The sequence below is a fragment of the Diplotaxodon limnothrissa genome, linkage group LG7 (genome assembly GCF_057381915.1).
Source record: "Diplotaxodon limnothrissa isolate DT_005_m linkage group LG7, D_limnothrissa_male_GT1.1, whole genome shotgun sequence".
NCBI classification, from domain to species: domain Eukaryota; kingdom Metazoa; phylum Chordata; class Actinopteri; order Cichliformes; family Cichlidae; genus Diplotaxodon; species Diplotaxodon limnothrissa.
Window position 1 is genome coordinate 52,086,611 of NC_140602.1, and position 12,239 is coordinate 52,098,849.

Consider the following 12,239-nt stretch of genomic DNA (forward strand, 5'->3'; position numbering starts at 1 on the left):
GTTTTCAGGCCCCTCTTCTGTGAAACCAGCTTCCAGTTTGGATTCAGGAGACAGACACTATCTCTACTTTCAAGATTAGGCTTAAAACTTTCCTTTTTGCTAAAGCATATAGTTAGGGCTGGACCAGGTGACCCTGAATCCTCCCTTAGTTATGCTGCAATAGATGAAGGCTGCCGGGGATTCCCATGATGCATTGAGTTTTTCCTTTCCAGTCACCTTTCTCACTCACTATGTGTTAATAGACCTCTCTGCATTGAATCATATCTGTTATTAACCTCTGTCTCTCTTCCACAGCATGTCTTTACCCTGTCTTCCTTCTCCCACCCCAACCGGTCGCAGCAGATGGCCGCCCCTCCCTGAGCCTGGTTCTGCTGGAGGTTTCTTCCTGTTAAAAGGGAGTTTTTCCTTCCCACTGTCGCCAAAGTGCTTGCTCATAGGGGGTCATATGATTGTTGGGCTTTTCTCTGTATCTACTGTACAATATAAAGCACCTTGAGGCGACTTTTGTGGTGATTTGGCGCTATATAAATAAAATTGAATTGAATTGAATTAGTTCCAGTGAAGGGGAAATCTTATTAATGCGTCAGCTTACCACAACATTTAGGACAATTCTGTGCTTCTAACTTTTTGGAAACAGTTTGAATAAGGCTGTTTCCTGTTCCAGCATGGTTGTTAACTGGTGCACAAAGCAAAGTCCAGAAATACATGGTTGGGTGAGTTTGGTGTGGAAGAACTTGATTGGCTTTCAAAAGAGCCCTGACCTCAACCCTACTGAACACCTTTGGGATGAACTAGAGCAGAGACCGCAAGCATGCAACATTAGTGTCTGGCTTCACAAGCGCTTGTCTTGATGAAAGACCAAAACTTTCCACAGACACTTCGAAAGTGCAGAACATATAGAAACCCTTTCCAGAGAAACAGAAGTTGCGATAGCTGCGAAGTGGGGACTGATGCCATAAAAAAGATCCTGCTGTTAAAATGTGTAGAAGGCCCAAATACTTTTGTCTGTATTGTGCGTTTAATAAATAGGTAAAAACAAGAGGCCACCGAACATGTGAGGATCTGAAAAAAGTTAAAAGCAAAATGATTAAAAAAAATGTTATTTTTCCAGATTTAGGCACACTGTTGTTGCGTTTCTGAAGATAATCTGAAAGCACAGAACAGAAAGAAAATAATAAAGTACGACAGAAGAAAAACAGTCTTGTGATGAAGTGGCGACCTGACCGGGGTGTAACCCACCTCTGACCTTATGACAAGGATTAGGCTTGAGGCCTCATATGACCTAAATTGGATAATCTGTTAAGAAAATGAAATGGTGGGTGGATGGATAGAGTCCTCATAATTTGAAGGACAGATTCCTTTTCCATGAATTGCATTAGGCATTTCTTTAGCTGAACAAGGTCAAAAGTGTGCACTTTGTTTTGTTCAAGTATATTATTACAAATGTTTCATTAAAATATCAAAATAAGCTGAACAAAAATCACTGAATCTTCTAGAGATAATTTATTCTGACAGATAAATGTACAGTATTAACTCCTGTCGTTGTAAGAATGCATTATAATGCCCCCCCCCCCCTTTTTTTTTTAAAGCAAATGGAGTCCACCTTGTAAAATTGTGGTTGGGAAAGACAAACAACAGAAACCAAACACTCTCCTTGGCAGAGTTTAAACACCCAGCATGTGAGTATACGACTGTGTGTTGTTCCCCCCCCCTTTTCCTCAACTTTCGCTCAGACTTGTCAACCGAAACCTGCCCTCCCATTAGACTGTGTCAGGAGACTTTGAGGCCATGGGGCAGGTTTGAACAGACCCTCTCGTTTACACCTAAAAAATCCCCCTGGCTTGTCCTTTCCATGCAGGAAAAGTGTCTTGAGTAATGTGGAGCTCCTCCTAAGCCCTGGCTCCTAATAATGTAACAACTCGTTGACATGTGAAAGAAAGTAATTTTAAAAACAAAAAAAACTATATTACATTTATTATTATTATAGTAAAGATTATAATGAAATCTAAAGGAGTATTTCTCATGATTACATTTCCAAGGAACTGCTGCCTGCAAATTAGAAGCTGAAGCAAGTTTCAGGCTTTTCCTAATGATTTTTTTTATATTTTAACACAGTGTTATCATGTTATATCTCCAGTGGAATGTTCAGAGCCAGCATTAAGCAAATTAATTATTTATTTAGATTCCTTTTAGGTCGACCCCTCCTTACCAAACCTACAAAATCAAACATATGAAGCTACCAGCACTGGTGACCCCTTTGTGAATAAGAAGCAAGAAGTATCTTTATTTATGTCCTTTTATAGCAATTTTAAAGACTGACTCCATAAATATATGAGAAATTTCACTAAAAAACTGCAGTACAGAAATAAGCTCACAACCCACTTTCTTGGGTACATCTGTGGAGCTGCAAATGCAAATATCTAATGAGCCATTTACACTAAAGAAACTCAGTGCATTTATGTAAGCATGTAGACATGGTCAAGATAATGTGCTGTAGTTCATTCTGAGCATTAAGCATGAGCAATACGTGACTCCAAACATGACATGGTTGTTGGTGCCAGATGGCTGGTTTGAGTATTTTAGAAGATGCCTGATGTTCTGTGATTTTCCTGCACACCTATTTCTAGGTTTACAGAGAAAGGATTAAAAAAATAAATAAATTAAATGAGCAGCAGTTTTATGGGCACAAATATCTTGTAGATACCAGAGGTCAAAGGAGAATGGTCAGAGTGCTTTGAAATTTGAGCTAAAGACAAATAAAACTTAAATAACCACTTGTTAAAATGGAAGTAAGCAGAATACCATCTCTGAATATGCAACATGTTGAACCTTGAAGCAGAAAACCACTCCAGGTGACACTCCAGGCTAACAGCAGCAAACTGGACCACGCAAGCTACTATTTGCATGGTCTCACCTTTATGACCACAGTGTACCCATCTTCTGATGTTGCAAAGATCAAACCATCTTAAAATAGTTCCTCTAACATGACAGTGAGCTCACTGTACTCACTGTAACTTGATCTCAAACCAATAAAGCACTTTTGGAATGTGGTGTAACGAAATATTTGCATCATGGATGTGCAGCCACCAAATTTGTGCTACACTATCATGTTAATATGGAACAAAATCTATGAAAAATGAGTTAGAGAAGACATGAAGTATTAAAGCAGTTCTGAAGGCAAAAGGAGGCCCAAACTGTTTTTAACAAGGTATATCTAATTGACCAGTATGTGTGTTTAGTAAATATTTTATTAGGCATAATAACATTTAACATTTTTATGAATGTATTTATCAACAACTAAAACTGTCTTTATAACTTCCCCTATGCATTGTCTTTTAACCTTTTAGGTTTGACAATACAGTATCCCCCCCCTCCCACGCACACACACACACACACACACACACACACACACACACACACACACACACACACACACACACACACACACACTCTAAATTATATCTGCACCCTCTTCACACATGAAACCACAAACACATCACTTCCCATTTTATGGTTCATCTTCTCTAGACTTGATTTGCAACACACAACCTTATCACTGCTTTTTAACAGCAATAAAGAATGAAGTACTCTAAGCATTGTGGAAATTGTTCAATAAAATGAAATATTAAAATTGACATATTTATAGAACCTATCTTGTAAACATGCCCCAAACTTAAGTTATCTGAGAACTTGATATTGAAGTTGAGAGATTGACATTTAAATGACAAGCGGTGGCTGCACCTGAAGTCCATTACTCACTCTGCAAATCTCAACACTTCATTGTACACAGCTAATCAGCACTATCTGCCGGGCTCGCTTCCTGTGGGTACACACCAGTTGTGACACTGGTAGCGTTTGTCCTCAGAGACCCTGCCTACCCTGTCATTAAGGTCATGTTTGCAGTAAAGCTGGGAGAGCGGATAATGTTTGGTTAACCACTGTCTCAACTCCAGATAAGCCCCTCAATATCATCCTGAGACCCCGTGGTTTGTTAATGGCACAGGGTCTCCAGATAATAGCGAAGGAATGAGTTTAACCTTGCTGAGGCACGTATGTTTGTGTTCATCTGTCGTCTGTGGCAGGTGTGTGATGACTGAGATAGGAGCAGGGAATAACAAATAAAAACATCTTTTTTTCATTGTTTTTGGTATTTTAACTACCGCTATCTTAACTCTTGTGCTAAAATTAATATCTTCAGTTGGTGTCAGAAGGTGTGAACCGCCCTGAAACCCAAATTGTTCATCACCATGCTAGCAATAAAAGCACAAGCACACACACACACACACACACACACACACACACACACACACACACACACACACACACACACACACACACACGGACACTTGCTGTTAATGGAGTGATAGAAAAGATTGTATAGGCAGGTGTGGGCCTGGTTTGACAAAGATCAGGGTGATAGTAGACCATCTTCTATCAGAGAATCTCTCACATCCCTTTATAATGACCCAGTGTTCTAGTACGATTCTACCCAGCATAAAAACCCATCATAGTGCCTTACAGCTCTTACCAGTTGCAGAGATGCTGTCATTTAGAAGCAAATAAAATAGAAAAGGGAGTCACAGTTAGTCTACAATATCTTACAAGTATAATTTGTTGGTTAAGGAAGTCTCAGCACTTTACTCAGAAGCAAACGTGAGATAGCTTTTGTGTTATTCTCCTGTCACAGAACTAATAAAACCAGAACTAGTAACCTCTGAAATTCACTGGTTACAATCCAAGTTTGGATTAAAAATAATGATTCTGGCCTTTTTATTATTATACATTTCACTTGTAAAAGCAGGAATCACTTAAGCATGCTAACAACTACATAGACAGCATAAAAAATGACAGGCTAACCACCTTCTGGCTCTTGAAAACACCACCAGATGGGGACATTGTTGCTCCGGTGATTGAACATAAGACTGACTTTTGCCTGACTTTCCACGAGATGCACTAAAAAAATCAGTTTTTTTGGTAAATCATTTTTTTAATGCACAAAGTGCTTCTAGTTGTACGCATCCCAATATATGATACATACATTCACCCAGACAAAAAAGAAACCTAACACACAAGCAATGGTGAGAACTGTGGTCGAAAATAAAGGGCACATGACCACGATAACGAGAACAAGTAGAGAATATTTCCTCAATCAAAAGCCACAGGTGCTGAATTAGATTTATTTTTTATTTAAACTTCATTTGTGTGTGTGTGTGTGTGTGTGTGTGTGTGTGTGTGTGTGTGTGTGTGTGTGTGTGTGTGTGTGTGTGTGTGTGCGCAGTAGGGTACACTGCTGAGTATGTGTGTTGAGTGAAATAAAGTGACAGCTTGAAGTGCACTTATTTGATTATACTCTAACGGTCCTGTATCACATTTACCATTATTTAGGAAAATGAGTGCATGATAAAATTAGGGCTAATTTTGTTTTGGTGTTGATTAAAGTGAGAGTTGTGGGAAGATACCACAGAGGTGGAAAGTAATGTTTTTACAAGTGGAAGATGGATTGTTTTACAAGAGCCAGAGGGAGAAACTAAGTGTGGGAGGGACAGACAGAGAGGGGGAGTGTAGACGTCACATCTGTTCCTGCCACTCCCTAGGGGGCTCTGGGAGCATGGGAACCTTCACCAGCTCCAATAGTTGCAACAAGCTTTGCAAAATGCATTTATCAATTTAAAAGTTTAAAGAAGCAAAAGGACTGCTCGAGTGCATTGAGCAGTGGGAGGAAAAGTCCACACTAAAAACACTAGAAGTCCAGTTTTACAGAGCATCCACTCAAGTTACATAGAATAAACTTTTCATCCTCAGTCTTTGGGTACGCCAGTATAAATAAAGGCATCTGTCATCAGTATCTCAAGCTCGTGGTGTGCTCTGTCGATGTAAATACATCTAATAAAAGTATCTCTAGAATCTTGGGCTTCCTGTCTGTGGCTTGTGGCCTGCATCATGTTCAATGTACTGCGACGGGTTTTGAGTTACCCTTACTGTCATGTCTTGGTTTGGCCCCCCAGAATGGTGACCACCACACTTTAATAAGCCATTTCACAGGGGTCAATTTTCTTTTCTTCACGGCGTCAGCTGGGTTGCCCCATTCACCCTCTTCACCCCTTCCTCACCCACGCTCCCCCATTGGCATGTGTGCGGCCCAATGTTGTTTACTGGACTGAGCATTTAGAGGGGTTAGCGTTTCACCATGGCAGCTGTTGGCACCATGTGCCTCCCCTTCAGGCGGCTGGCCGACGGCACGCAGGCCACAGCTTCACACACCCTTCAGCATCCCCCTGAGGACCCTCACTCCCTCCACTCAGCCCTTCGCTTGGCCTTGGTTGAAACCAGTAGCCTTGATCGGGTATCAGATACCAGTTTAATGTGAAGACATAGTTCTGGCTTTAATTGATGGCTTCCAATTGGTGCTCACAGTCTGTCCGCAGTGCAGAGAAGTAAATTCAGTGACCGCGCACAGGATCCACATACAGTATCAGACATGACTAGACTTTATTTATTTCAGTGCAACAACTATTGCCATGTCTGTCGTTGGTAGGATTAAGGGCTCCTGTTACTACATTTTCCATGTCACCTCTCCCACTGATTTGCTTGACAACTGTAAGTAATCGTAGGGACTCAAGGAAAAATCCTTTAAATAGCTTCACCGTGAGACCGTAAATGGAAGCCTCTATTACTTTTTGGCAGTGTTCACACTACACATGCCCTGAGCACTGATATAAATCCATGGGGAAGTGTGCTTTTTTGTTGTTGTTTTTATTGCTGCTTCCAAGCTAAAGGAGTTTGGTTTCCATATTTTTGTCATCTAATTTTCATTCTTTTTGTGTGCACGTGTATGTTTTTATGCTATTGTATCCGAGCTGGACCATACCAATTTGGGGGCATGTCTGGGAATCAAATCCCTTCTCCAGATCAATAAATACTGGTAGTCTGAAATATTAAATTAGGAATTTGGATGTGTGAGAGTATCATCGGTGCAAAAGTAGACTGAAACTCACTGATCTACAGGGTGGGCCATTTATATGGATACACCGTAATAAAATGGGAATTGTTGGTGATATTAAAGTCCTGTTTGTGGCACATTAGTATATGTGAGGGGGCAAACTCCTCAAGATGGGTGGTGACCATGGTGGCCATTTAGAAGTCGGCCATCTTGGATACAACTTTTGTTTTTTCAATAGGAAGAGGGCCATGTGACACATCAAACTTATTGGTAATGTCACAAGAAAAACAATTGTGAGCTTGGTTTCATCTTAACTTTATTCTTTCATGAGTTATTTACAAGTTTCTCTTTGTTCACAGCCATTGACATGTCGAAGAGGTTAACATGTGAGGAGCGGATCGAAATCGTGTTGATATCTGGTGAACGCAGTAACCGGGTCATTGCAGCAGATTTCAATGCAAGACACCCTACGAGACCACCCATCTCCCATGCTACAGTTAGCAAACTGCTTGCTAAATTTGGTGAAACTGGTTCAGTGTTGGATTTGCCAAAATGTGGATGCAAGAAAACTGTCACTAATGAAGAAACATCAGTGGCTGTCCTAGCTTCATTCAGCAAGAGCCCACAGCGTAGCACTCGCCGCATGTCACTCGAGAGTGGCATTAGTCGAACATCCCTTCGGCGGATATTAGCTACTCACAAATGGCACCCTTATAAACTCCAACTCCTGCAGCATCTCAATGAGGATGACCCAGATTTGCGCGCAGAATTTGCAGAATGGGCAAAATGATGATGCCGTCATTCACCTCCTACATCGTTCCCTCGCTCACCTGGAGACCGCTGGAAGCACTGTGAGAATCATGTTCTTTGATTTCTCCAGTGCCTTCAACACCATTCTTCCCTCGGTTCTGAAGGACAAGCTGGAGAACTCTGGAGTGGACCATCACCTCACTACCTGGATTTTGGACTACCTCACCGACCGACCACAGTATGTGAGGACTCAGGGCTGTGTGTCGGACAGGGTCGTCTGCAGTACGGGGGCCCCACAGGGAACGGTTCTGGCTCCGTTCCTCTTCACCATCTACACTGCAGACTTCTCCCACAATTCCACCCAGTGCTTCCTGCAGAAGTTCTCTGATGACTCTGCAATAGTCGGCCTCATCACTGATGGGGACGACAAGGAGTACAGAGGACTGACTCAAGACTTTGTGGACTGGTGCCAGCTGAACTACCTCCAGATCAATGCCAGTAAAACCAAGGAGCTGGTGGTAGACTTCCGCAGGCACAAGCATTCTCCACTGCAACCACTGAACATCCAGGGTATGGACATTGAGGCTGTGGACAGCTACAGGTACCTTGGTGTTCATCTGAACAACAGACTGGACTGGACTCATAACTCAGACGCCCTCTACAGGAAAGGGCAGAGCAGGCTGTACCTGCTGTGGAGACTCAGGTCGTTTGGGGTGGAGGGCCCACTCCTGAAGACCTTCTATGACTCTGTGGTGGCTTCTGCTATCTTTTATGGTGTGGTCTGCTGGGGCGGCAGCATCTCTGCTGGGGACAGGAAGAGACTGAACAGGGTGATCCGAAGGGCCAGCTCTGTTCTAGGATGCCCTCTGGACCCAGTGGAGGTGGTGAGTGACAGGAGAATGGCGGCTAAGCTGTCATCCCTGTTGGACAACGTCTCCCACCCCATGCAGCAGACTGTGACAGCACTGAGCAGCTCCTTCAGTGGGAGACTGCGGCACCCACGGTGTGGGACGGAGAGATTTCGCAGGTCTTTCCTCCCCACTGCTGTCAGACTCCACAACAAAGACTTTAACTGAACAAACACACACATCCACACATGTGCAATAACACTAAGTGCAATAATCTTTTCTGGCATCGTTGTATTTTTACTCAGTTGTATATAGCATTCGTATTCTATTTTTATCTTATTGCATATTTTTATTCTATTTTATTCTACTGTATATAGTATATTATTTTATTCTATTCTGTACAGCTGTGTACTGTATTTATTCTTATTGTATTCTAATTTTTGCATCATAACTTTTGCACTGTCCACTTCCTGCTGTGACAAAACAAATTTCCCACGTGTGGGACTAATAAAGGTTATCTTATCTTATCTTAAAACAAAAATTGGAACAGGACCCTCAGTTCACGCAGAAGATTTTGTTCAGTGATGAGGCAAACTTTTATGTGAATGGTGACGTTAACAAACATAACCATCGCTATTGATCTGACACTAACCCACACTGGATGGATCCCTCCAAGACTGTTGGAACAACAAAAGTGATGGTTTGGTATATGGGGTACAACAATACATGCTACATGATGGTAAATGGCCTGTATTTGTATAGCGCTTTACTAGTCCCTAAGGACCCCAAAGCGCTTTACACATCCAGTCATCCACCCATTCACACACAGTTGATGGCAAGCTACATTGTAGCACTGGGGCGCACTGACAGAGGTGAGGCTGCTGGACACTGGCGCCACCGGGCCCTCTGACCACCACCAGTAGGCAACGGGTGAAGTGTCTTGCCCAAGGACACAACGACCGAGACTGTCCAAGCCGGGGCTCGAACCGGTAACCTTCCGATTACAAGGGAAACTCCCAACTCGTGAGCCACGATCGACCCATGATGATGTGTTTCCCTCTTTATGCACTGAAGCTGGCACGTTCCCTGAGTTTTTCCAGCAAGATGGTGCACCACCACATTATGGGTGCCAGGTCCGAGCATTCCTAGATGAACAGTTTCCTGAAAAGTGGATTGGTCGTCGTGGGCCAGTTGAATGGCCCCCAAGGTCTCCCGATTTGACCCCCTTAGACTTTTATCTTTGGGGTCATCTGAAGGCAATTGTCTATGGTGTGAAGAAACAAGATGTGCAGCACCTGAAACTATGGATACTGGATGCCTGCGCTGGCATTTCTCCTGCGGTGTTGCTATCAGTGTGTGAAGAGTGGGAGAAGAGGGTTGCATTGACAATCCAACACAATGGGCAGCACATTGAACACATTTTATAAGTGGTCAGAAACTTGTAAATAATTCATGAAAGAATAAAGTTACGTTGAAACCAAGCACACCATTGTTTTTCTTGTGACATTACCAATAAGTTTGATGTGTCACATGGTCCTCTTCCTATTGAAAAACAAAAGTTGTATCCAAGATGGCCGACTTCTAAATGGCCAGCATGGTCACCACTCATCTTGAGGAGTTTGCCCCCTCACATATACTAATGTGCCACAAACAGGACTTTAATATCACCAACCATTCCCATTTTATTACGGTGTATCCATGGCCTACCCTGTATATGTGTAGATTTTAACCCTTTAAGACCTACCATAGAACCAAGTTCGCCAGAGCTTATATTATATTTTTACAGGTTGTAGTGCCATTTTTTGGAGCATTCCAAGTTGCTATACATCAATACAACCATTATAGCCCAAATTTTAATAATATGTATGCATTAAGTGCATAGTAATTACATAAATTGCAAAAAAGTGCAATAAACTACAAAAAAAAAAAAGAAAATCGTTTTTGTTTTTTTAACATATATTTCTAGTTAGAGAAATTTAAGAGGCTTATCTCTCAAAACTGTAAATACAAAAAAGTTGCTCAAAATAGTTTCCCACCACAGGAAATTTATTTTGAGTGTCTTCATAGTTTTTTTTTTGAAATACACCAATTGTTATTTACTACAGGAAAAACGAAAATAAATATTATAATGCAAATTTGCAAAAAAACAGCATATGCATCAAAATAAACTATTTCCAGCAGTGCGATATGAGTTGTGATGGCATGCCACACATGGTAAGCTCCAGACCCCACCACCAGTTGATTCACTTTAGTTTAATTTACAGTCACTACTTTAAAATATTCTACTTATTGTTCAATATTGTTTCTTTATTAAATGTATTTATTTTTCCATCACACCTTCCAATGTTTATATGGCGTGCACACATATTAACCTTGCAAGGTCAAAGTTCTGTTTTATGTTATATTAATACATCTTTCTTTGTTTGAGTTACCTGGGGGTTGGTTTCTCCTCCTGTCTGGCAAAAGGTGTGGCAAAGGGCTGGGAGACCTGAAGTACCACTGACAGCCTAATTGGATTGCACCACATGCTTCATTGCCTGGGGGGTGTTTCATGTTTGTTTAATTGTTTTGTATTAGTTGGTTATATGGCAGCCATCTTGTTTCCCCCGTGTGTGTCATTTGGTTTAGCTAAACCAGTATTTAAGTTCCCCCGTGTGTCATTTATCGTATGTTTGTTTGAGGTTTTGTTAATTATTATCTTGAATTTAGTCTATTGAGTTGACCTCTTTTATTGGTCTGCCTGTTTAGGTTTTGGCTTTGTTAAATATATTTTTGGGTCAATAAAACCCCTTTTTTGAATTAAAACCACCTGTGTCCTATATGCTTTACTGCTTGGTCCCTGACATGAGTCCTAAGCATCCCAGAAACAACACAGAAAGTCATAAAGTCAAACATAACTTTTAAAAACACCAGTATAGGCTGATGGGTATGGAAGCCCGTTTCCGCCACTAAATAAAAACAAAAAAGCTAGTATCCATAACTTGAAGTTTCAAGTTATTTTCTCGAAATTTCGAGTTAGCTCTGCCAATCAAAAATATACGTGAATGAGGTCGCTTTTCTTGTTACCTGGAATCATATGGCGCAGAGGAACGCGCACTCAAAAACGGATCCCAACAAATTGGCGCTTTCGCGAGTACATTTGCTGATAGTAACACCATGTGATTCAGCTAATAACACAGGAATTTCATCATTTGTGAAGCCAGGCTGAAAACACTCAGCAATCTGTGCATTCACGACTGGATGTAATACCGGTAGCTTAGCTGTAGCATTTGTAGCTGAGGGCTTCAGCTTCCGGGTAACGAGGAAATGACGTCATTCACGTAGATTACTGATTGGCAGCGCTAACTCGAAATTTCGAGTTACTTTTCTCAAAATTTTGAGTTAATAAATCGAAATTCAGAGTTATTTTCTCAAAATTCCGAGTTATTTTCTCGAAATTTTGAGAAAATAACTCGAGATTTTGAGTTATGGATCTTTTTTTTTTTTTTTTAGTGGCGGAAACGGGCTTCCATAGGATGGGGCCCTGAAGGTAAAAAACTACATATCCGAGAAAGTGACGTTACTTCTGGTTTCGGGCAGGTAATGGCGGACGTGCGATAGTTTGCGCTGATGATCTATTCCAACATAGGAAGTGTTACGAACAGCTGATCTGGTCGGTAAAGCGTGTTTCTGGAATATTGTGTTTTTATTGCTGCATGTGG